At 44.2% G+C, this 27,774-nt stretch overlaps 1 long non-coding RNA gene across 2 annotated transcripts in view; it reads left to right on the top strand.

Annotated features, from left to right (window-relative positions):
• The window catches only part of LOC140066187 (uncharacterized), a 43,230-nt gene extending 21,247 nt beyond the window's left edge, over positions 1 to 21,983 (top strand). For both annotated transcript variants that reach the window (XR_011848151.1, XR_011848150.1), the window contains 3 exons: positions 12,636 to 12,748; positions 14,292 to 14,347; positions 21,889 to 21,983. This is a non-coding gene — a long non-coding RNA (uncharacterized lncRNA). The remainder of the gene's footprint in view (positions 1 to 12,635; positions 12,749 to 14,291; positions 14,348 to 21,888) is intronic.
• The last annotated feature ends 5,791 nt before the right edge of the window (positions 21,984 to 27,774 follow it).

The following is a 27,774-nucleotide window of genomic DNA, read 5'->3' as shown; positions in this document are numbered from 1 at the left end:
CAACAGAGAATGCGCCGCTGGATCGTGACAGGACCGGGTAAGTAAATCTGCCCCAGTTACTTAGTTGGCTTAAATTCGAAGTTACAAGACACCTCGAAAGTCAGATTTTGACATATGGGGAACCATCTAATGAAAAATAATTTTAGTGCCACTATTCTCCAGATTACACCTATGTTTGATATGGATGTTCAGAGTCTTTATAATGCAGGTAGAAGTTGTTACCTTGCTCCTCCAAATTCTAAGCTTGTCTAAAGTTCATTAAGATGAAGATGATCTTCAAGGTTTTGGAATTTGAGGACATCTTGTAGCCAATTGTTTCAACCACTTTCATATAATTTTTTTATCCTTTGGTGAAACCTCTTGGACATCAGAATCTTCTTGATATGTGGTCTTATAAAGGCACCTGCTCAAACCTCAATCTTAGATTGCGTTGGGTCCAACAGAAACTTGACGAAGACATCTGCGTCAAGGTCCAACCACAGCCAGTGACTGCTGAGAACATCTAATCAATGGGGGATCTTAAGAGTAAAATTATCAATATCAAAATGCTGGACAACCCCTTCAAGGAAGGTAGTCAATGAACTTCACCCTACGGGTCTCCTGAGTAGTACACCACAAGTGGAAGCATCAGTCATACTTCCCAGATATCACTGCATTCATAAAAATTGACGAATGCATGCAAACTACGATGACGGCGCTAGACGTCCACCACCCACGGATTATTCCGCACATGTTGACATTTCTCCGCCGGTTCTATTTCCATGGACATGTCTCTTTGCTTTCCTTTAACACTGAACACTGGTTTTGTTCTTAGAAAGTGCTTAGCATCTAGTCGCTAAAAAAAGCCCTCACCAGCTCCGGAGCAGAGCGCGGAGATAAGCTAATTTTGTAAACATTTTCACTTTTTTTGCCAAATATCTTTCATATGCCGAACATGTGTGTGTGAGCCTGTGTGTGTTCTGGGACTAATTCGTAAAGCTAGAAATAATATTTTCTTTCACTTTACTACCAGACGGTTCTCCGACTTGCCTAGTTCATGGTTGATGTCTTCTCCCGAGTACAATGAGGTCATGTTGGATCACATGGCTAGCTTACAGTGTCAACTACCAGTTCATCATCATCAATTCCGGAATTTGCCTGACTCGATGCCTCGGTGTCCTCGCTAGCGTTTGGCTTGTATAATGCGTAAAGACGTGCCTGCTCTATTGCTGAACAATCGCATGGTGCTTTATGTTCTGTGGTGGCTGAGAAAGACCTCAATATACTGCAATATGACTCATAGATAACTATAGTAAGGAAAGAGCCGGTGCCAAACTTCTGGGAAGTATCTAGTTTCTTGGCCCACAATTAGTTTTGACAATAAAAAAAAAAAAAAAAGATATCCTGGATGGAAGAGTCAGTGTTAAACAGTTTAGCAAATTTCACAACATTTAGTTTGAGTCATTGATTTTTTTTTTATGTTGCTTTTAACAACTATTGTCCTGCCTATACTGTATCTCCTGGATCGGTGCCGTTCTGATCGGATTTGGCAAAAACCCTCAATGACCAAGTTACGTTACAACCGCAGAAGAAGAATTTATTTTATGATGGCATCTGTCAACATTAAAGGGGAGGGTAACATCAATAAGTTATTAGTGGGGGTCCGACACCTAACCCCCCACATCCTTATGATACTGTATGTCCTGGATCGGTGCCGTTCTGATCGGATTTGGCAAGAACCCTCAATGACCAAGTTACGTTACAACCGCAGAAGAAGAATTTATTTAATGATGGCATCTGTCAACATTAAAGGGGAGGGTAACATCAATAAGTTATTAGTGGGGGTCCGACACCTAACCCCCCACATCCTTATGATACTGTATGTCCTGGATCGGTGCCGTTCTGATTGGATTTGGCAAAAACCCTCAATGACCAAGTTACGTTACAACCTTAGAAGAAGAATTTATTTAATGATGGCATCTGTCAACATTAAAGGAGAGGGAAACATCAATAGGTTATTAGTGGGGGTCCGACACCTAACCCCCTCATCTTTAAGATGTTCAGCTCAGTGTAAGCATCGGGCCACAGAGCCAATGGTTACTAGCTTGCTTTGTTTATACGTGATCGGTGTGGAGTCCCTTCCCTATGATCAAATATGACTTAACTTTTAATACTAACTCATGAAAAAACCCTTTAAAGGGGTTTTCCCATAAAACAAGTTAGGCCCTATGCACAGGATAGAGCCTAACTTGCTGATCAGTGGGGTCTCAGTGATGAGACGCCTAAAGATCACGAGAATGGGGGGTTCAATGGGGTCCGATGTACCCCCGTCAGACCACTTGTTTCTTCCCGAGATGAGTAGAGCAGCCGTTCGCACATGGCCAAGGCTGCCTGTTCATCTCTATCTTGAGTACAACACTCGGCAATCTCCGTCACCTTTGATATAGAAATGAACGGGCAACCTGGCCATGTGCGACCGGCTGCTCTACTCAACTCGGGGAGCGACGAGAGGTCAGATGGAGATACATTGGACCCCTGAATCCCCACCAATCAGCAAGTTAGGTCCTCTCCTGTTGATAGCGCCTAACTTGTTTCAAGGGAAAACCCATTTTAAAGTTAGAGTAAAATGAGAAGCCCACTAGTGTTGACTTGGTCAACACCTATTATAAGAGCCATCCAAAGTCAAAGGACTTCCATAGAGCTTTGCAAAGTGCAATGTCAGGGAGACAAATTGTAAGAATCTGACAGATTCTGCATTAAGGGTATAAGCTACTCGAGATAATGGGAGCCTTTTAGATCAGGTTATATGTGAGAACGTTAAGGTTTGGGAATTGTTGAATGGACTGAGGAAGGAAATACCGGAATGATGTGGAAGCGCTAGAGAGGTCTTAAAAGCAAAAGTTGGAGAAGGTTGACATAGGGAGGTAGAGAGTCTGGTTCGGTTCTCGTGAACTTGACCTAAAGATTATGTCAGTGATGCATGAGAAAATCCAATATCACCTTCCCGTTGGTCGTGGTGTGGTTTGTATTTTGTAAAACCATTGGACTCCATGGTGAGCGGTGCCACCAGGTTGCAGGGTCCATCAGATGTATGTGCTGGAAGCTGGAAACGTAGAGATGTGATGGCAGAAACCAAGGCTCGTAAGCGATGTCTACCGGTGACCGCACTGGCAATGACCACTTCTGATTCTGTATTGGACCAAGGACTGTATAAGGACCAGGACATTTTCCTTTCATTACATAAGTAAATCTGTATCTGGAATATATATTATTAGAATTCTAGCACATGGAAGTGATTGAAGATCCCAGCAGTGACATCCCCTACAGATATTACATTGCAAGGAACACGTTGTACTTCTCAGACCACTTCAGCAGGGGATGTTCTGCTTCCGCACAAACTCTTCACCATTACTGTCAACATATTTGACAACTTCTTGCACCATAATTTTAACAAGTACATTGTGAACTATCATTCCCAAGGTATAGAAAAGACAAAGAATAAATTCCATAATCTAGAAATCGTAGAAATTTGTTCTTCACCTGTCGTGTTTCCAGGGGAACGAGAGTAAGAACTTTACGTTTCATCAGAGGACATTTCCATTATTGAGAAGTAGGATCTGTATTCATCTAGGAACAGAACCGCTCTTGTCCTTGGGATGTCTATGTCAATCTACATAAAGTCACCCGACAACTAGACCAAGCATAGTAAAGCACCAAGTATTAAGTCATCTTTTAAGGGGTTTCTAACCATGAGATCGAGGACCCCCACCAATTACAAGAGTCTTGAATACCAATCTGCAATTGGGTATAGAGTTTCCATTAAGCTACAATAGTGTCTATGCTAAAGCACCACATATTACATGGAACAAGACTAGACAGGAGAGAGTTTGCATGTTCTCTCCATGTTTGCATGGGTTTCCTCCGGGTCCCCCGGTTTCCTCCCACACTCCAAAACATACTGGTAGGTGATTAGATTGTGAGTCCCATTTGGGACAGGTGACAAGTTCTGTGCAGCGCTGTGCAATCTGTAGACGCTATATAAATAAAGAATTATTATTATTATAGAGAGGACCATCATCAACTAAGAAAAGCAGAGTTCTGATTCACCATAAACAATTTAGGTATCCAAACAAATCTTACTAATAAGCTCCTCATCAGTAAAGGGTTCCAACGAGGGATGACCAGAACTTCGGGTTCAGGCCCAATGCCGCTGGTAAAACCTGCAATCGGTGGGTGTTAACCCTTTAAATACATCCAGCAAAATGCTAGTGGCATTTAGATACATTGAAGGTGCACACTCTCAGCCATCATTAAGAGGTTTGGAGGACATCTACCATCAGAATTTCTTACTTACCAATGCATTTTATAGTAGGAGGAACAGGTTTCGTAGCTTCAGGAACTGCAGGATGCACCCCAAAAAGAACCGGAGGACCTCTGGGCTATGTCATTGGAGCGGCTCAAGCTCAGCTTCAGAGAGTGGAGGTGTGCATATATAATTAGTCTTCGAAGTCAAGAGATGCTCCAATAACATAGGTTGGGGCCGGCTCATTAGCATATTTTCATAAAACGCAAAGTAAATTTGGGCAGTCTGCCATCAGAAATTCTGCTGGTGCTCCTTTAACACGGGCAATCAGTGCAAGCACCAATCAAAGGTGTTCGAACAATGCCGGTATGAACCAAGATTTCCCTCTAACCACATCATAGGAGATCATTTTCTGATTGCTAATACTTTGACTAATTTGTCCTCCACCAGAAATGAGACCTAAGGGTCCTGAGTCGTCATGAACAATGGGGGGTTCTCACAAAAAGTCATATCCATCCATAAGATAGAGACTGATTGCGGCAGGTGCGACCACTGGGATCACCAATGATTCTGAGAACTGAGGTCCTGAATTTCCACGAACAAAGGTGACCCTACAAAAAAAACCCATCTCTATCCAAAATATGGAGAGCAGACGAGAACAGGAGTCCTAAGGGGCCACTAGGACCATTTACCTATTTACCTAAATTTTTCATCACATCTGCATCAAAACTTTTGCAAGGTTCTCCTCATGACTGTGAGCGGTATAGAAGCCTCGTATGTGAGCCCAAACATTGCCAAGTACTTGATGTACCTAACCGAATAAAGAACAATTCCTTGAAGCACTTATCACATACATACGACTCTTGAGTTGTGTTTTATGCTTCTGCCTTCATGCAGCATTCAGCACTTAACTCTTGCCAGCGATAGCGTGCAGATAATTCCACAGTTTTTCTTGGAATTCAGTTCTCTCCCAGCTCGACGTACTGAAAGAAAAGCAGGTGGCAATTCAGTGACTCAATGCACAATTTAAGAAATTTGACTTGTCGAAGTTGATCCAGTACTTTCACGAGAATAAATGTTATTCACATATTTTATCTGTTTAGACCTGGAAAGAAGTTTCAATCGATGATTCTGTCCAATCAAGATGAAAATGTAGGTTGTAGGTTGGAGATTGAAATGTCCTGGACACCACAGAAATCCCTTTGTTGGGTAATTCCTACTAGTTGAGGTCCCACCAACGTAATCTTCACACACTATTATGTAGATAAATCTGGATGTTAGGTTCAATTTCCAAATCTTAATTACTTTGGATATCACAATTCCTGAACAAGCACCAAATTACTTTCTGCTCCTCCAAAATCCGGACTGGACATCATGACGAATGATGACCTAAATTATTACTCCGAGATATGGACATTTCAGATCGGAGAGTTCTATAAGCAACAACATTGGGGCACATTTACTTACCCGGTCCTGTCGCGATCCCTGTCGCGTTGTCTGATGAGGATGTAGTCCGGCACGATTCACTAAGATCGTGTGCCCGATATCCTGCATGTGTCGCTTCCCCGCTCAGGTCCTCCGTAGTTCACCATCTTCTTCCCGGTGCATGTGAGTGCCTGTCTTGCGACACAATTTGACATGTTAAATCCTGCGCATTGTCCGAATCCGTCGGATGATCCGTCCGCGTGAAAGATGGCACCGACGTGCCAAAATCCGATTGCATGCAACACAGTCCCCGGCATGATGCCCGAAAACATCGGAAAACCCGGCCGCGGGACCTTAGGAATTAAGCCCCAATATGTTTGTTGGGTGATTCCTACTCAAGATCTCCACCCATGCAATCTTCAGTACCAAGTGTGAAACACTTAACCTTCTGATTCTCCGAAATGTTCTTTTCCTTTTATTTTTGGGTTTGGCATGAAGGCAAATGAAGACCTCAATTATCACTCCGAAAAAATAGAAATATCAGATCTTCACTTAAGGGATTTGAGAATACAACAGACCACAGCAGTATCTTTATTGGATTCCGCCACCTACATAATCTCCTGATACATTTTGGTGGAATTTTTTCCCCTCATATTATCTCCTTTTTTATACCTGGGCTTGATATCCCATCAAATGATGTCCCCATTAATCACTCCTAGAATTATCGGATCTACGTATATTGGAATGGGGAGTCCTAGAGACCACAACTCTAAGATCCCACCAATTTAATCTTCAAACATGTAGAATATTTTGAGGGAATTTCTTGGATAACTCTAGGCCACAGCTGTCCCGGTGTTGACCGACCTTTTAAGGATGTCAAGGACCAAATTGACCTTCTACTCTCCCAAGTTTTCTCTTTCTTCCATACCTGGGAATTCAGTTCTCTCCCAGCTCGACGTACTGAAAGAAAAGCAGGTGGCAATTCAGTGACTCAATGCACAATTTAAGAAATTTGACTTGTCGAAGTTGATCCAGTACTTTCACGAGAATAAATGTTATTCACATATTTTATCTGTTTAGACCTGGAAAGAAGTTTCAATCGATGATTCTGTCCAATCAAGATGAAAATGTAGGTTGTAGGTTGGAGATTGAAATGTCCTGGACACCACAGAAATCCCTTTGTTGGGTAATTCCTACTAGTTGAGGTCCCACCAACGTAATCTTCACACACTATTATGTAGATAAATCTGGATGTTAGGTTCAATTTCCAAATCTTAATTACTTTGGATATCACAATTCCTGAACAAGCACCAAATTACTTTCTGCTCCTCCAAAATCCGGACTGGACATCATGACGAATGATGACCTAAATTATTACTCCGAGATATGGACATTTCAGATCGGAGAGTTCTATAAGCAACAACATTGGGGCACATTTACTTACCCGGTCCTGTCGCGATCCCTGTCGCGTTGTCTGATGAGGATGTAGTCCGGCACGATTCACTAAGATCGTGTGCCCGATATCCTGCATGTGTCGCTTCCCCGCTCAGGTCCTCCGTAGTTCACCATCTTCTTCCCGGTGCATGTGAGTGCCTGTCTTGCGACACAATTTGACATGTTAAATCCTGCGCATTGTCCGAATCCGTCGGATGATCCGTCCGCGTGAAAGATGGCACCGACGTGCCAAAATCCGATTGCATGCAACACAGTCCCCGGCATGATGCCCGAAAACATCGGAAAACCCGGCCGCGGGACCTTAGGAATTAAGCCCCAATATGTTTGTTGGGTGATTCCTACTCAAGATCTCCACCCATGCAATCTTCAGTACCAAGTGTGAAACACTTAACCTTCTGATTCTCCGAAATGTTCTTTTCCTTTTATTTTTGGGTTTGGCATGAAGGCAAATGAAGACCTCAATTATCACTCCGAAAAAATAGAAATATCAGATCTTCACTTAAGGGATTTGAGAATACAACAGACCACAGCAGTATCTTTATTGGATTCCGCCACCTACATAATCTCCTGATACATTTTGGTGGAATTTTTTCCCCTCATATTATCTCCTTTTTTATACCTGGGCTTGATATCCCATCAAATGATGTCCCCATTAATCACTCCTAGAATTATCGGATCTACGTATATTGGAATGGGGAGTCCTAGAGACCACGACTCTAAGATCCCACCAATTTAATCTTCAAACATGTAGAATATTTTGAGGGAATTTCTTGGATAACTCTAGGCCACAGCTGTCCCGGTGTTGACCGACCTTTTAAGGATGTCAAGGACCAAATTGACCTTCTACTCTCCCAAGTTTTCTCTTTCTTCCATACCTGGGCTTTGACATCTAGGGAAATGATGACCTCAAATGGAGACTTTCGAGTGTGTTGTAGGCCGTCGCTGTCCATTGTTAGGTCTATAACTTGAAGACCACCAATGTTATCTTCTGACACATCTTTGTAGATACAATTCAGTAGAACTTTCTCGTAATAATTACTTTAGATAACATGTTGATAGACAGACATATTTTCATGAATAACTCCAGCCCAGAAAGAAAATGTTACATCCCACGTATGTCCGTCAATGTGTATTAACATTCTCAACTTGGCTTGGGTACAACATACACATTGTATCCCAACCTCATAGACCACCCGAGTGATTTAATGGATTATTCTAGGACTGGTAATGAAAACGCAGCATAATCAAAGTCATGTACAAATAGTTAACAATTAAGCGCTTCCTTTGAACAACATTTTGACACTGGTGATGGCAAAGTCCTAGCCACCGAGACGTGATATTACGTCAAATGTACGCTCTGTCTCTTTCCCATTTCCTATTTTCATATTCTCTACCCAAGACCTTCTTATATGTTCCTACAAGTTATCACAAAGAAAACATTATCGTGTGCGCTGTGAATAAACACCCAGGCCGACGCAAGAGAAATTTGGAAATAATTGCCAAGCAAGAAAAATAGTCAAATGTTTCGACGTTTTCCGTAAAATAATGGAATCCGACCAATCAGAGGTTTTAACTAGAGATGAGATATTTGAGACATATCAGTCTGCTTTGTGTTGTGCCAACTTAAAGTCAACCTAGATGTAATAAACTTGACTGGATGTCCCCTGATTTGTTGATTATGTCCATAATGGTGACTCCCGTACCGGTGACTCTCGTACTGGTGACTCTCGTACTGGTGACTCTCGTACTGGTGACTCTCGTACTAGAGACTCTCATACTGGTGACTCTTGTACTGGTGACTCTCATACTGGTGACTCTCATACTAGTGACTCTCATACTGGTGACTCTCATACTAGTGACTCTCATACTAGTAACTCTCGTACTGGTGACTCTTGTACTGGTGACTCTTGTACTGGTGACTCTTGTACTGGTGACTCTTGTACTGGTGACTCTCATACTTATGACTCTCCTACTGGTGACTCTCATACTGGTGACTCTCGTTCCGGTGACTCTCATACTCATGACTATCATACTGGTAACACTCGTACTGGTGACTCTCGTACTGGTGACTCTCGTACTGGTGACTCTCGTACTGGTGACTCTCATGCTGGTGACTCTCATACTGGTGACTCTCATACTGGTGACTCTTGTACTGGTTACTCTTGTACTGGGTACTCTTGTACTGGTGACTCTCATACTGGTGACCCTGGTACTGGTGACCTTTGTACTGGTTACTCTTGTACTGGTTACTCTTGTACTGGATACTCTTGTACTGGTGACTCTTGTACTGGTGACTCTTGTACTGGTTACTCTTGTACTGGATACTCTTGTACTGGTGACTCTCATACTGGTGACCTTTGTACTGGTGACCTTTGTACTGGTTACTCTTGTACTGGTTACTCTTGTACTGGATACTCTTGTACTGGTGACTCGTGTACTGATGACTCTCATACAGGTGACTCTCATACTAGTGACCTTCATACTGGTGACTCTCATACTAGTGACTCTCATACTGGTGACTCTCATACTAGTGACTCTCATACTAGTAACTCTCGTACTGGTGACTCTTGTACTGGTGACTCTTGTACTGGTGACTCTTGTACTGGTGACTCTTGTACTGGTGACTCTCATACTTATGACTCTCCTACTGGTGACTCTCATACTGGTGACTCTCGTTCCGGTGACTCTCATACTCATGACTATCATACTGGTAACACTCGTACTGGTGACTCTCGTACTGGTGACTCTCGTACTGGTGACTCTCGTACTGGTGACTCTCATGCTGGTGACTCTCATACTGGTGACTCTCATACTGGTGACTCTTGTACTGGTTACTCTTGTACTGGGTACTCTTGTACTGGTGACTCTCATACTGGTGACCCTGGTACTGGTGACCTTTGTACTGGTTACTCTTGTACTGGTTACTCTTGTACTGGATACTCTTGTACTGGTGACTCTTGTACTGGTGACTCTTGTACTGGTTACTCTTGTACTGGATACTCTTGTACTGGTGACTCTCATACTGGTGACCTTTGTACTGGTGACCTTTGTACTGGTTACTCTTGTACTGGTTACTCTTGTACTGGATACTCTTGTACTGGTGACTCGTGTACTGATGACTCTCATACAGGTGACTCTCATACTAGTGACCTTCATACTGGTGACTCTCATACTCATGACTCTCATACTGATGACACTCGTACTGGTGACTCTCATACTGGTGACTCTGATACTGGTGACTCTCATACTCATGACTCTCCTACTGGTGACTCTCATGCTGGTGACTCTCATACTGGTGACTCTCATACTGGTGACTCTCATACTGGTGACTCTTGTACTGGTTACTCTTGTACTGGGTACTCTTGTACTGGTGACTCTCATACTGGTGACCCTGGTACTGGTGACCTTTGTACTGGTTACTCTTGTACTGGTTACTCTTGTACTGGATACTCTTGTACTGGATACTCTTGTACTGGATACTCTTGTACTGGTGACTCTTGTACTGGTGACTCTTGTACTGGATACTCTTGTACTGGATACTCTTGTACTGGTGACTCTCATACTGGTGACCCTCGTACTGGTGACCTTTGTACTGGTTACTCTTGTACTGGTTACTCTTGTACTGGATACTCTTGTACTGGTGACTCTTGTACTGATGACTCTCATACAGGTGACTCTCATACTAGTGACCTTCATACTGGTGACTCTCATACTCATGACTCTCATACTGATGACACTCGTACTGGTGACTCTCATACTGGTGCCTCTGATACTGGTGCCTCTGATACTGGTGACTCTCATACTCATGACTCTCCTACTGGTGACTCTCGTACTTGGTGACTCTCATACTGGTGACTCTCATACTGATGACACTCGTACTGGTGCCTCTGATACTGGTGACTTCCAAGAGAAGGCCATGGATAGCAAATAGAAGAAGATAGATACATTTTGTATCAATAATTTTTATTCTTTTTAAATTTTTTGCTCATATAAAATATAAGGAAATATACAACCCTGTAATACAGAGACTGACTGTTTTCCATTTCTTATACCTCCCTAAATAAGCTCCTTAATGTGTATTGGAATTAGTTGGTTTTGTATAAATTAGAAACATCATTTGGATAATTGTACAGGTGCCAGCAAAATGCAAATTCACAGTATAAATAAAAACTCCATCTCACGCTGCAAAAAATTCACCTTTTATATTTTGTACATTGACCTAACAACATTGTAGCAGAAAGATAACAATCCAAAAGTTCTGGATGTCGATGGTGAAATTTTTTTAAATGCTTGGTCCTAAAGGCCAAAAAGAGGCTGGTTGTGCAGGGGTTAATGAAAGAAAATCGTTGTCTTATTGTGAGCAGATTTACATTTTCTTTCTTATTGTCCTATGCAAATTTGTCATTTTCTCGTACAAATTGATGTCTAGTCAATTTCATTACATACAAAGCAGAGGATTGTGTGGAGGAGCGCGAGCGATGTAACCCCATTGTGTCTTCTACACCATGACTCATCCCGCACTATTAGTGATTTGTATGGAGGCTTCATCTGACACACGTTCCTGCGTTCCCTTCCTAGTTATAGCTGACAGCGAGCTTGGCATGGCTGTCACATACTTCAAGTCTGTCTGATAAGCCTCACTGACTCAGTTGTGTTCTGTTACATAACCAACATCAGTTTATGCCATTACAAAATACTTGCGAACCCAAAAAACTGAAGAGCGATACTACAAAAAATACTATGAAGAAGGATGAGGTAAAGGGGAAGTGACCAAAAGACACTGAACTAATAAGTCTAAGCAAATCGGAAACCCATAGCAAGTTGTATCCAATTCCGCTCCTCGGGGGCGGGATGAATTTCAGGATCCACCCCTGAGCTGAACATTATCAACAAAGACACAATGGGGCTTATTTAGTAAGGGTCCCGACTTTTCATGGATTGTGCCGGGGATTGTGTCGCACGCGATTGGATTTTGTCACGCCAGCTTTCAGGCTACATAAATCCGGGGGGGGTCGGACTATCCAACGTATTCGGACTAAGCGCAGGATTTAACATTCAAATTTGTGTCGCAAGACAATGCACTTACATGCACCAGGAGGAAGATGGTGAACTCCTGCGGACCTGAGCAGGGAGCGACACATGCAGGGTATCGGGCGCAGGATTTACGTGCATTCCGGCAGACATTCCGGATCGGGGGTCGTGACTCGGACAGGTAAGTAAATGTGCCCCCCATGTCTACAGTATCTTTAAAAAAAAAAAAAGAAGAGCTTGATCTTAAAGGGAACCCGTTAACAGTAATTGGCCTAAAAAATCACTGTTTCTTTCATGGTCAAGTGTGATGGCGTAATCTAGAAAATTGGTTGTATAAAGTCACGGAGGAGGAGAGTTTAATACTGAAGTGAAATAGGTATTGGGTGCCTTCAACCATCACAGGAAATGTGATATATGTTCTACATTTTTCTTTTGTATACAGCTTTCCTCATGGGCGGGATGAAACTTTGCAGGTCCCTTATTATGAACAGATTGTACAGTCACCTCTCCAACCAAAGATGAGGCTGCAGGACCTTCAAGTACTGACTCACATAGGTATACAATGCCTTCAAACATCATAACAGATCTGGGATCATTTACAAAAAAAATTTTGGGAAAATATTTCCATATATGGAGGTAAAGGTTTGCAGGTACTTACCCTGAGCTAAATACAACCAACAAAGACCCAATGTTACAGTCTCTCCAACAAAGAGGAGGAATCAAAAAGACATGCAAGGCCCACAGCTAGTGTTCTACATTTCTTTTTGCAACCATTTTTTTGTCTTGGGCTAGTTAAGAGCAGGTCCCTCCCCTGAGCAGGACTTTTCTAACAAAGACTCAATGGTACAGGTAATCGAACAAAAGATGAGTTGGACCTAACTGGATAAGACAGGTATATAGTTTCGGCAACGTCTACCAAAGATGGGACAATTTTAGCATTTCATTCTATTGTATCGTTCCTCATGGGCAGGTTCCTCCACGAGGTAGACAATAAAAACATAGGCCCAGATGGAGAAGTCATCTACCTCTCCAACAAGAAATGAGCTGAGACTTTCAGTACTGGATTAACCAGCTCCGAAGAGATCATTTAGACATTACTTTTGGGGTGGGGTAAAGCATGACAGGACTCTCCCCTGAGTTAGACATTATCCACAAAGACCCAATGGTAAGGTCATCGTCTTCTACACCCAATGATGAACAGTATAAATAGGTATGTAACACCTTCAACCAGCACAGAAGGTGTGGGACCATTTTAACATTTATTTGCAGATGCATCTTTCCTCATGGGCGGAGTGAAACTTGGCAGGCCCCACCCCAGAGGAAAACTGTTTTTAACAAAGACCCTATGGTACAGCCACTCCCACTCCAACAAAGATAAACTGAACCTTCCAGTATGTGGTCACACAGGTATGTAGTACCTGTCCTGCCCTCTCTTGAGCTGAAAGTGAAGACCCAATAGTGCATTCATTTGCCTCTCCAAAAAAAGATGAGCTTCACTTCATTATTTTGAGTGAAATAGGTGCATATTAAATCTACCTTTACAATCCATCTGGTAAACCAGGGACATTACTCATAGATCCAGGCACCAAGACTGTGGTCATCTTCTTATATGTGTTATCCATGGCCTCCTTCCTTCTAAAATCAACTTTTGAATTAAGCTAATTATTCAGAAGGGCTCTAGGGAACGTTACCAGAGCCCCTCTGTGTTGTAGCTTCACAGGATGTTACACTGTCTCTCCCTGCCTTCTGCTCCCTCATGACCTTCCTCCTCCCTCTCCCAGATGTAATCTCACACAGTGGGAGTGGGGAAAGTTTAAAAGCCTGTGAAGCTACAGCACGGAGGAGCTCTGGTAACACCCCCAGGAGCCCTTTAGCCTCATTAGGATCATTTTGATCAAAGTTGATTTTAGAAGGAAGGAGGCCATGGAAGACAAATATAAGAAGATTCCCACAGCCCCGGTCCCTGGGTCTATGAGTAATGTCCCTGGTTTATCAGGATGGATTTTGATGTAGAATGTGGGTTTCTTTATTGTTACCCGTCTGCACAAGTGTTTTTGAAATTGCAAGATCATGAGAGTTTGTTTTCCCCACATTACAGCTTACAAGCCGTGACGGGAATAAAACTGAAGGTCAAGTATGTAAAACACACACAGGGTAAGGACACAAGTGTTTCTTTTACACTTTTATATGCAATGTTTATACCAAACACAAATGTATCTTCACCGCTGAGGAATGTCGTTATTCCGCTAGCCGTGACCCTGTACACCTTCTCCAATCTTTCCAATCTCATTATCCGGAGCAAGGTCTCGGGAGGGGGAGTCAATAAATAGTTATACGGGTGCTCGGTATATGGAAGCTGAAGACTAAGAGTGCTCAAAACTTTTACACTTTAAGGAGTTGTTAGGGTCAGGGGTAGCAGATCCTCTGGACCACCACGGGCAATGACATAAGCCGACATCGGAGTCTAAGTGGCACCAGGTCTTCACCAGAGCCTGTCGGAAGGCGGGTTGGACTATCTGCGGCGTAGTGCCACCAGGTCGCTCCACAGGCATGACTTTGCTCATGGTGGTGACCAAGGCGAAGTACAGAATCGTGGTCAGTCAGGAGGTCAGGACAGGCTGCACAGGATCTGAGTCAGGAACGGAATCACAACGGGAACATCACAACGGGAAATCACTATAAACGCGCAGGGTAACAATAGGAAAGCTTTCTCTCAGGAATGAGGCACAAAGATTCGGCAGGGATACAGGAAGGGGCTGGCCATTTATCAGGGCAGGCGGCCGGCCCGCACCAATTATCAGCGCGCTGCCCCTTTAAATCTTACAGAGCCGGCGCAAGTGTGCACTAGGAAGCGGGGATGAGGCGGTGGAGCGCAGGGATTACCACTGGAGCAAGGGAAGGTAAGTGAGGCTGCAGAGGGAGTCCAGAGGCACAGAGAGGCACATGGGTGCGTCTGCAACCCGGGACAGGGGTCGTAGGAGCACCCGTGACAGGAGTTTTCCAACTCATTTTAAAAATGAAACATAAAATGGTATAAAATAAAAAATAGTGCCCCCGATCCAGTACAAGCAATACCAAACTCCTCCCCTTTTCCTGGTCCTTGTTCGGATAGACTTTCCAATCACTGATTCCAAAACCATGACCACATTAATGGGGGTCCTTTATACCCCTAAATGGATAGAGCTACCAGCAATAGATGAGGCCCGTGCTCTGTTGCTATCACTATGGGCTCGTAGATTCAGACACCGAATTGTATCCAAATTTTTTCTGATTCTCTTTGGACAAATTTTGGGGAGGATATTTAGAACACTGGATTGTGGGGAGGAGATCAGATTGTCTTCTGGCAGAGAGTCAGTGTCCACAAAATCGCCAAAACACCAAGTCTGGATAAGGATGGGGATCAGCGAGGGAAACTGATAAAAAAAATCATAAAAAACTACCAAACAAGATTGGAGCTTTTCATAAAATCTGTGTTTTAAAGGACTAGGATGTAGAGATGATTGAACCCGATGTTTCCATTTTGTGTTTCGGGTTCATATTCCCAGATTGGCGTCCGAATAACAAATCCAGCGAATTGGCGCCCCTAGCACCTAGCCATGGCTGTGATTGGCTTGGGGAATGATTGGTTGGATACCCCTGGCCAATCATAGCCATGACTAGTAGCTAGGAACGTCAATTTGTCGGGTTGGCTATTTGGCCGCCAATCCAGCAATAAATTCTGGTCGAGCAGGGTGGACCTGAAGCCGAACGGAAACATTGGGGTTCATTTACTAAGGGTCCGCGGAGCACATTTTAGTTGGGTTTCCCGATGATTTCCGTTTTGCGCCGTATTGCCCCGGGATTTTGGCGCACGCAATCGGATTTTGGCGCATCGGCGCCGGCTTCCACGTGACAGAAATCGGGGGACGGCCGCCAGATAACCCGACGGATTCAGACAACACGCGGGATTTTACATTTAGAAATGTGTCGTAAGACATGCACTTACGTGCACCGCGAAGAAGAAGGTGAACTCCGGCGGACCTCGGCGCTGAAGCGACGGATACAGGAACTCGGGCACACGATCTTAGTGAATCGTGGCAGACCCGAATCCTTGTTGGACAACGCACCACGGGATCGCGACAAGACCGGGTAAGTAAATCTGCCCCATTGGGTCCACTCATCTCTACCAAAGGAGTTTTGTATAACAATTTCCAACATCTGTTTTCCTATGAACAATTCGGCAAATCTTTACAGAATCGAATCTTGGATGATTTACTCATCTTTTTTCATATATATTATATAAATGGATTGGTCGCCCACTGCAGATCCAAGGATTCCAGAATTCCCAGGTTAGATGATCGGTGATGGTTCCACCAGTCAGACCTTCACCAATTGGTAGCAACAGGGCAAATCATCCTGCAGCCTGAATTAGAGGACCTTAAAGGAAACCTACCACTTGAAGTGGCAGGTATAAGAGGGAACTACCGAGCACCAGCTCAGGGTGAGCTGGTGCCGGAGCTTATTTTTGTTAGTGTTTTAAACCGCTATATCGCGGTTTAAAACACTTTTTAAACTTTATGGCCGAAGCTGCTTCGGCGCAGGGAGGTACGCGCTCGGCGCACCATGCGCGCGGCTCTCCTTCACTTCCTATGTAGCCGCGGGCACGGTCGTGCGCATGGTGTGCCGAGCGCGTACCTCCCTGCGCCGAAGCAGCTTCGGCCATAAAGTTTAAAAGGTGTTTAAAACCGCGATACAGCGGTTTAAAACACTAACAAAAATAAGCTCCGGCACCAGCTCACCCTGACCTGGTGCTCGGTAGTTCCCTCTTATACCTGCCACTTCAAGTGGTAGGTTTCCTTTAAATCCTTGATTGAGGACCTTAAATGTATGTGTATCATTGGACTAGTTATGTAGTAGTGATGAGGATGAATTACTAACTAACCAGAACATCCTCTTCTGGGCTCTAGAAGTCCATAGACGGAGCTGTAAAGTTGCTCTCCAGAATTACGGCTGCTCCCAAGTCATTCGGGAGGTCAAAGTCCGAGACGGCTGCCGAAACGAACCTGCTGGCGCCATGTATAATTATTACATACAATTCTCCGCTGTTTACCCGGCTCAGAGCTGCGCGCGGTTATTAGCGGGATTATTGTCACGTGAAAATGGTAAAAATAGCCTCCTCAATGTTAGAGATGTCATTTATGGATGTGTGAAGCTCCGCTATAGAGCCAGAGGTTCCTGTGGGTCTGGCTCACGTCAAACAATGGCATTTACTGTAGATGTAGACGAGTTTGTCGTTTATCGGTTGCGCAGTGAGAAACTCCCTGTTAAAGGGGCGGCCCATTCCCATCTGAAGCTTTCATGACATGGATCACATATCTGTCCGTCTACAGTTGCTTTAAGGGGTTTTCAATGAACTTTGGAAAATGGACAAGGATGGAATAAAAAAAAACACAGTGGGGCTCATTTACTAAGGGTCACGGATCGCACTTTCATCAGACTGTTCGACTTTTTTGGGGATGGCATGGCTTGCACAGGTATTTAACAGGTGTCTGTGCTGGGATTGTGTCACACGCGATCGGGGGCAAATCTTAAAAATTCGGGAAACCCAGCAGATAAACGCGATTCGGACCCTTAGTAAATGTGCCCCAATGACTTCAGGGGACTAACGAAAGACCATCACGGACCACCGGAGCAGACATGGGACTCAACGAGAACCACACACTATACACCCCCCTCCAAGGAGGAATCCAGCTCTGCTACATCTTGTGTTTACTTGCTAGAAGAGTCTCAGTGCATAAGAACCTCCATGACCTTGTGAAAGGCGCAGCCCATGGGTGCTGGAAAATACCGGCTGCACCCAGTATGTAACACTCGGAGTTACAAGTTGTCATGTAGTTTCGGGCACTTGTTATGCACTTAGTAAATCTTATACCCTGAAGGAGGGGAAACGTGTGGAGCGGAGCAGACCGAGCGTCTGGATATCTGTGGCTTCATCGTTATATATGGTCACCCCTAAAAAAATGTCCAAATACCGACAAAACTTTGTAATATAGTAGCCCCTAGTGAATAACTGGTAAATCCTTTTATACCACCCTTCAATTTTAAAGTGCACCTTCCACCACTCCCACGAACCCCCGGCCCAGTATAGGGGTCACTGGACCGATACCAGCCCAGTTGTAATTTTTCCTCTACCCCCCAGTGTTCCCGAACAATCAGTGTTGTTAGTTTCAGCACCCACTCAGCTAATTCTGCTCTCTATTGCCAAGTGGGCGGGATCAAGTTGACTACTCTATTCCAGGACCACCCACCTGTCAATATAGAGTCAAAACTAATTGGACTAATTGTTCAGGAACGGTTTGGACAAGAGACAAAATTCCAATTTCCCTGAAATTAGTGGATCAGCAAATACTTGGTGCTGGTGGAATCGGAGCCAAGCCTTCTATATCTGTTAGCGACACATTCCGTAGCAGTGTGAGTGAAATGCTGTATTTTTGCTAAAAATGTCATCTAAGATCCTATAACCTTTACATTTGCAAAATGTAGCCCATGTAAATATCTGATCACATGAAAACACAGCATACCTCCACGGAGGATGGGGAAGAGTGGAAGTCCATGCAGACGTTCTGTGATTTCATGTGATCAGATGCATACATGGGGCACATTTTGCAAATGTAAAGGGTATAGGACAGTGATGGCAAACCTTTAAGACACCGAGTGCCCAAACTACAACCAAAACCCAAATTTTTTTCCACAAAATGCTGAATTTTAAGCACTAGCTTATTACACCATGCTCTTTCCCAGGTTTAAATTGTATAATCACCCGAAAACATCTATACAGTAGAAAGAAGGAGAACATGTTTAGATTATCATTGTAGCTTCCTTCTACAATGGCTGTCTGGGACTGCAAGAGGCGTCCTATCTGGGGAACCCTGCCCTGGGGTGAGGGCAGTGTGGGACTGGGTTTCCTTAGGCCCACCAGAGAATATAAATTTGGGGGCCCACTCTACATTATTCCCCAGGAAATATACTCTAGCAACCTACAAATTGTGGTGTTTTCTGATGGACCTCTGGGTTTCAGTATTGTGTTGAGCCAGGGCCCATCGGAGGATTCTCTGGTACTCTGGTGGGCCAGTCCAACACTGGGTGAGGGCAAGGGTGCCCATATAGAGGGCTCTGAATGCCACCTCTAGCCCCCGTGCCATAGGTTCATCACCTATAGGACCTTAGATGACATCAACCTAGTCACATGACATGAAGTGTTGAATTACAAGGAAGCATATGTCATGGGGAGGAGTAGATGGGAGGAGCAGGACACTCCCTTTTTGATACCAGGTAACATAAAGTTGATTTGATGGGGATGTGAAACTATTTTTATCTAAAAGAAGGGGGTCAGTTAGTTACTAGGGCTCTATGGGAACCTGCCACTGGCTGTATTTGTGAACAAGTGGTAACAGGTTCCCTTTAAATAGTTGGGACAAACCCTTTAAGCCTAATATTACCCCCTCTCTGCATGAGTTGTATAAGCCCCTCTCTATGACTGACAATGTTCCCACTCCAGTTACCGCACGGTCCGCGCACTGACAGCCATTGTAGCCAATCAATATCACATTAACACTTACACAACGCGCCAAGTATGAATCCGTTCCTTCCGAAAAATCTCCCGTCACTATCTGAAGTCATTCCGATAATGAGGGTCTTATGTAAAACCCTGGAGGGATATGGAACTAGGTTAAGGGGGCAGACGCTCCCGCGCCGCTGACGTCCGCCTTTATTTATGGTCTATTTTCATAATAAAGAGATGTCTTTTAAAAGCTGAATATTGATTAGTGATCCAATAAGACGCCATTTCCTGCCCCATTTTCTTTAAAGTGTTATTATCCGGCAGGACAAGGACTTGTCTTATTGATGGGATGTATGTAGCTCGCAGACTGGATGCAAATGTAGCAAACCCTCAGCTGTTAGATGTAAAGAAAAAAAATTTGGAACAGGAATTAGAGATCAAAGAATGGGAAACGATTACACAATAAAGTATTACAATGTTGCAGAACCAGTGAATAAAAGGGTTACATAAGTACCCCAGATCCCCCCCCCCCCCACTAAAAAAAAATATTAGGCAACTTACCTTAATCTTTCTTCCGCTCTCAGAATTGTGGCAAGCGTTGGTTTAAGCCCAACTGGGTATGTCAGCAGGAAGTGATGTTTTTTTAAAAAGTTTTTGAATTCTTGGTAGTGATAATCCATAAACATCATAATGGATATTATTTACCCAGATTTAGTCATCCAGAAGAGGGAATCATATTTTACACCAATTAAAAATTCCATATTGATCACACACAAGCACAATATACATCCATACCCTCACAGCTCTGCTACATCCATTCATACACACAAAGCACTTCTATAACTATTTACTCACAGACACACAGCTCTGCTACATCCATACTCTTACACACAGCTCTGCTACATCCATTCTTACACACAAACTCTTCTATATCTATTTACTCACACAGACACACAGCTCTGCTAAATCCATACTCTCACACACAGCTCCGCTACATCCATTCTTACACACAAACTCTTCTATATGTATTTACTCACACAGACACACAGCTCTGCTACAACCATACTCTCACATACAGCTCTGCTACAGCCATTCATACACAAAAAACGCTTCTATATCCATTTACTCACACAGACACACAGCTCTGCTACATCCATACTCTCACACACAGCTCTGCTACAGCCATTCATACACAAAAAACGCTTCTATATCCATTTACTCACACAGACACACAGCTCTGCTACATCCATACTCTCACACACAGCTCTGCTACTTCCATTCATACACACAAAGCTCTTCTATATCTATTTATTCACTCAGACACACAACTCTGCTACATCCATACTCTCACATACAGCTCTGCTACAGCCATTCATACACAAAAAACGCTTCTATATCCATTTACTCACACAGACACACAGCTCTGCTACATCCATACTCTCACACACAGCTCTGCTACTTCCATTCATACACACAAAGCTCTTCTATATCTATTTATTCACTCAGACACACAACTCTGCTACATCCATACTCTCACACACAGCTCTGCTACATTCATACTCTCACATACAGCTCTGCTCCATCCATACTCTCACACACAGCTCTGCTACATCCATACTCTCACACACAGCACTGCTACACCCATTCTTACACACAAAGCTCTTCTGTATCTATTTTTCACTCAGACACACAGCTCTGCTACATCCATACTCTCACACACAGCCCTGCTACATTCATTCATACACACAAAACTCTTCTATATGTATTTACTCGCACAGACACACAGCTCTGCTACATCCATACTCTCACACACAGCCCTGCTACATTCATTTATACACACAAAACTCTTCTATATGTATTTGCCCGCACAGACACACAGCTCTGCTACATCCATACTCTCACACACAGCTCTGCTACACCCATTCATACACACAAAGCACTTCCATATCGATTTATCCCCGCACAGATCTGCTACAAACATTCAATCACTCACCTCTGCCTGCTACATACCTGCACGTTTCTAGGTGCTATAGAACAGACAGCGTCTCCCGAACCGATAATTCCCCTGCAACCACTAAACTTGACTCATCTGGTGAAAAAGGGATGAGAAGAGTCATATTTGCCTGACTTCAGAGGATATTTTATATTTTTATAGGTAAAGGAACGAGATTTCACATAAAACATGGAATTCTAGAAGAGACATTTCATCCCCGACCTGAGGAGGACTGGGAGTTTTAGTCGGGTAAAATCTGGTGATTAAAAGTTTTTGTTTTAGTGTTTTTGAAAAAAAACTTTTTGAATTCTTTTTGAATTTGGAATATATAGATAGATAGTAATAGATTGTTTATAATAAAATAAAAATCAGAATCAGTGATAGCCGTCCGACCCGTTCTTCATGGACCCCCGATGATCCACCGCGCGTCGGGGGTTCTGCGCAGCCACCATCCGGCTTTGAAGCTTGGAGTCAAGGGAAGGTCAATGGGCACCAATGTTGGAAATTTCCTGGGCTCTGTTTTCGAGCTGCTTTAATTCAGTCGATTCCTTGGTCCGGGCACAAGGATATCGTCTTACGTTTGGCTTCCAACAGGAAGACTTGGTCGACCACAATACAATCAGGCGCAGAATTCCAGCTTCCAGCAGACAGGTTCACCAACCCGAGGAGTGCAAGGTTACCGGGATAGACAAAACAAGGGGGATGCTGGGACCAATACCTGATAGGAGGGGAGAGGGGAAGGAATGGAAACTTCGGCTGCCGCCTTCACCATGCTAATCTCATTTATAAGGCTTCACTTTCCCAAGGTAGGAAAATTAATAGCTGCCAAGAGCAATAAATCCGCCCGGGAGACTGATCCTTTCCCCTTTTTCCTAAGGAAACCTAAAACTAATACACAGTTCTACAAGGGGGTCCGGGGGTCTGGGGTAGAACATATTCTTAACCCTTTGCCCGTTACAGCATGTCCTGAATGAAAAGGTCATCTTCCCCGGATCGGAGGGTCTGGGTGACCCATTCCATGTTCTAAACTCAATTTTCTCCTCAAAGACCCTCTCTGATAGCAAGACGACTAAGCACATGAATCAGGAGGCTCAGGATGAAAGTGGTTGTTGAATTCAAAACTTAACTTGTGTTCAAGCAATTTAACTAAAGTTTTCATAAGTATATAACAGCGAAAGAGAAGCAAACGGCGGAAAAAAAAAATCAAAGTCATAACAAAGAGTAAGAAAAAGAAATAACGGATTCATAAGCAGTTACATTCATGGACATACATTTTGCATACAATGTATAGAATGATAATGTATAAGAAGCAAAGCTCAACTTATGATGGTGCTAGAAATGTTTCAAAGACATGAAGAAATAAAAGTCCCTGACTGATACTTTCTTGTAAGTTTTTAAAAAGAGAGGAAAAGCTTCATTATAGATCTGTGACATTCCCTATACATAGATTCTATGGAACAAGTTTCTATAGATTCATCATTATTATTGTGTTAAATTGTTACATATGATCCAATTATAATTAATTTAATACTGCCCCTATGTACAGGAATATAACTACTATAATACTGCCCCCTATGTACAGGAATATAACTACTATAATACTGCCCCTATATACAGGAATATAACTACTATAATACTGCCCCCTATGTACAAGAATATAATTACTATAATACTGCCCCCTATGTACAGGAATATAACTACTATAATACTGCCCCCTATGTACAAGAATATAACTACTATAATACTGCCCCCTATGTACAAGAATATAACTACTATAATACTGCCCCCTATGTACAGGAATATAACTACTATAATACTGCCCCCTATGTACAAGAATATAACTACTATAATACTGCCCCCTATGTACAGGAATATAACTACTATAATACTGCCCCCTATGTACAAGAAAATAACTACTATAATACTGCCCCCTATGTACAGGAATATAACTACTATAATACTGCCCCTATGTACAAGAATATAACTACTATAATACTGCCCCCTATGTACAGGAATATAACTACTATAATACTGCCCCCTATGTACAAGAATATAACTACTATAATACTGCCCCCTATGTACAAGGATATAACTACTATAATACTGCCCCCTAGATACAAGAATATAACTACTATAATACTGCCCCTATGTACAAGAATATAACTACTATAATACTGCCCCCTATGTACAAGACTATAACTACTATAATACTGCCCCCTATGTACAAGAATATAACTACTATAATACTGCCCCCTATGTACAAGACTATAACTACTATAATACTGCCCCCTATGTACAAGAATATAACTACTATAATACTGCCCCCTATGTACAAGACTATAACTACTATAATACTGCCCCCTATGTACAAGAATATAACTACTATAATACTGCCCCCTATGTACAAGAATATAACTACTATAATACTGCCTCCTATGTACAAGAATATAACTACTATAATACTGCCCCCTATGTACAGGAATATAACTACTATAATACTGCCCCCTATGTACAAGAATATAACTACTATAATACTGCCCCCTATGTACAGCAATATAACTACTATAATACTGCCCCCTATGTACAGGAATATAACTACTATAATACTGCCCCCTATGTACAAGAATATAACTACTATAATACTGCCCCCTGTGTACAAGAATATAACTACTATAATACTGCCCCCTATGTACAAGAATATAACTACTATAATACTGCCCCCTATGTACAGGAATATAACTACTATAATACTGCCCCCTATGTACAAGAATATAACTACTATAATACTGCCCCCTATGTACAAGAATATAACTATTATAATACTGCCCCCTGTGTACAAGAATATAACTACTATAATACTGCCCCCTATGTACAGGAATATAACTACTATAATACTGCCCCCTTGCTGGGAGGTTGTGTGTGAGCAGAGCTCCTGAAGTCTCCTAATGCCTGGAGATAGCCCAGGGCGGGGCCACCCTGGGTGGGGAACTTCCCCAAGCAAGGCCCAGGCTCCAAGGCCTTCTCTGGGAGGAAACTCTCAGACACCAAAAACTGAGGATGCAAATCCTAAAGTGAAGTCTGTGAGTAAGGTGCAGAATGTCAGTGGCTTCAGTACAGCTGGAGTTTGTGAGAGAAAGAAGGTGAATGTTTTGGAAAAGCAAGAAGCAGCAGTGAGTTCCAGTCTGGTGAAACCATCTCCCAGTGTTAATGTGCAGCAAAAAGCAGTGAGTGAGACCAGAGCGCTGGGTCAGGCAGCAGGGAAAGCTGTGCAGGAGCAGAGGCAGCCTCCATCACAGGCCTCAGCTGTGCCCTCTACACCTCCATCCAGGCACAGGAGGACATCTCTAGAGCGCCAGACTATCTTGGAGAACCTGCAACAGTCTGTATTCATCCGGCCTGAGAGAACCAGGTCTGGGAGTGGAGGAAACAAGACTGTAAGATCTGTGGAGACCGAGGTGAGACCAGCAGGGAGGCCTCAAGCTGCTACCAGCGCTGTCACTGGCAGGAAAGTGGGACCCAGTCCCCATCATGGACAATGTCATCCCCCAGTAGTGACAGCCGCAGCGCGCCAGAGCCCACCAGCGGCACAGAGGCCCGGACCCAGCAGCAAGTCATTACCCTCAGCATGTAACCAACCTGCAGCCTCTCCCAGTCCTGTGGCTGAGCGAGCACCTGCAGCCTCTCCCAGTCCTGTGGCTGAGCGTGCACCTGCAGCCTCTCCCAGTCCTGTGGCTGAGCGTGCACCTGCAGCCTCTCCCAGTCCTGTGGCTGAGCGTGCACCTGCAGCCTCTCCCAGTCCTGTGGCTGAGCGTGCACCTGCAGCCTCTCCCAGTCCTGCGGCTGAGCGTGCACCTGAGCTGCACCTCGCTGATCAGATCCCAGCGCTCGTGAAAAGACTGGAGAAGCTGAAGGAGCAAAAACTGCTGCTGCAGAAAAACATCGACTGCGCTTACAAGCTGAAGGCAGCGAATCCTGAGAGACACGAGCTCCTGGACAAGAAACTGGCCACACTGGCCAAGCAGCTCGCAGACAACATCACCCAAACTGAGGCAGTCCTGGAGCAGATGGGACCCCTGGCAGAGACCTTCAGGAATCAGGAGCGCTTCCAGGCACAGACACATGGAGGACCATCATATCCTGCACCCGTGACCTGCCCTGATGTCGTCCAGCAGACCCAACTAAAGCCAATACTGCAGCCGGCAACATTCCCCTACCACAGAGCCAGTGATCAGCCACTTACAGCAGAGGCACTACAAGTCCCAGCAGCCTGCAATCTGCAGCAAGAACAGAGACACCTGACTGATGGTGCAGTTGGTGATGGTGCACCACAAGACTCAGATGACGTTCCTGAAGGTAACACTGCAGCAGCGCAGCAGAGCTCCCAGGTGACACCAGAGCAGGACAATCAGGACTCTGCTGTGCCTGTTACTGACTCTGCTGATCCTAATGTTACAGACTCTGCTGGTCCTAATGTGTCTGATACTGCTGATATGTCTGTGGTTATTGCTGCCAATGTCTGTGATATAACTAATCCCTGTATTGATACCTCCGTATTTGATAATATTCCAACGGAAGGGGCTTCACCACCTGTCTGGGATGTTGTTATAGAGCAGTCAGAGCAGTGTATGGAGGCTGGGGACATGGAGGCTGATGGTGGGGAGGTGGTAGAGCAGTCCAGTGCTCAGGACTTTTCTCCATTAGTTCCTGATGGTGGCGCAGACCCCCCTGTTTCAGGTGCTCAGCAGCGCCCCCAGTCACAGCGTGGTACCGGTCCTGACCAGACCTCCTCTGGCAATGCCTGGAGCCGGGGTGCACCATCCTTTACGTCCGGCTCACATTACACCGGTCAGGCTTTTAAGAGGAGGAACGTGGTTAGGTTTAAGCACAAAGGGGCCAAGGAAGACCTACCTGACCGGAGATTTGTTGTGAGATCTCTGCTATGTGACCAGATGGGTTTCTCGCCAAGTGACATCCTGGCAGTTATAAACCTCCCAGACCGCCAGGGATACGATGTGAGCTTTAAGTTAATGTGTAACTTGGACCGGTTTTGGGCCATCTTCCCCAGGTATAGGGATGCTGAGGGGTGGAATAATTTCAGCTTCATCCCCATCTCTAAACTTGGCCAGGTTACTGTCACCATTATCTTCTGGAATGAAGCTGTGCCCCCGCAGGATATTGTCATCTGGCTCAGGAGACACTGTGACCTTATGTCAGAGCTCACCAAGACCCGGGATGAGGACGGGATCTGGACAGGAGGGTGGAAGGTCCTGGTAAAATTAAGACAATATAATAACATAACCCAGCATCTGCCCAACTCCTTCTTCATTGGTCGTGAAAAGGGGGTATGCTTCTATCCAGGTCAGCCCCGCAGATGCTTCAAGTGTGGTAGGGTCGGTCACATCGCCAGTAATTGCTCTGTGGTCAAGTGCAGCCTGTGTGGGAATATCGGCCATGTGAGTGCGGACTGCCAAAACATCAGGTGTAACCTGTGCGGTGAGATCGGGCATGCCCACAGGGATTGTCCCAATGCATGGCATAACATCTGTAAGACCTTCCCTGATGAAGACCTATTGGCAGGGGCAGATGACCTGGGGGAGGAGGAGGCTGTGGTGTCAGGGTCAGCTCAGGTTGGGCCAGAACCTCAGTGCGTTGAAAATTATATCATACCAGACCAGCCTCAAATAAACACCATGCCAGAACCAGACCAGCCTCAGATTAAAACCACACCAGTACCAGACCAGTCCCAAACAAAAATCATTGAGGGGAACAAACAGGTTGTCCCTCAGGTTGTACCACCCTCAGTGCCCATTCCTTCTCCAGCACCAACTTCTACAAAGAGAAGGAAGAAAGATACATCCACCCGTAAGCCAGAGGGTGAGTGGACCACTGTCCAAAAATCATCTAGGATGAGGGTGGATAGAACGGCAGATGTGACAATGACCGTAAACAGGTTTAGTGTGTTGTCAGAGTCAGATGCGGAGGAAGAACTAGAACGTGAATTGCAGAGAATGGTAGCAGAATATGAGGATGAGCCAGATATAGATCCCC

This window comes from Engystomops pustulosus, chromosome 6, assembly GCF_040894005.1.
Source record: "Engystomops pustulosus chromosome 6, aEngPut4.maternal, whole genome shotgun sequence".
NCBI lineage: Eukaryota > Metazoa > Chordata > Amphibia > Anura > Leptodactylidae > Engystomops > Engystomops pustulosus.
This window is presented reverse-complemented; position numbering and strand designations above follow the sequence as displayed.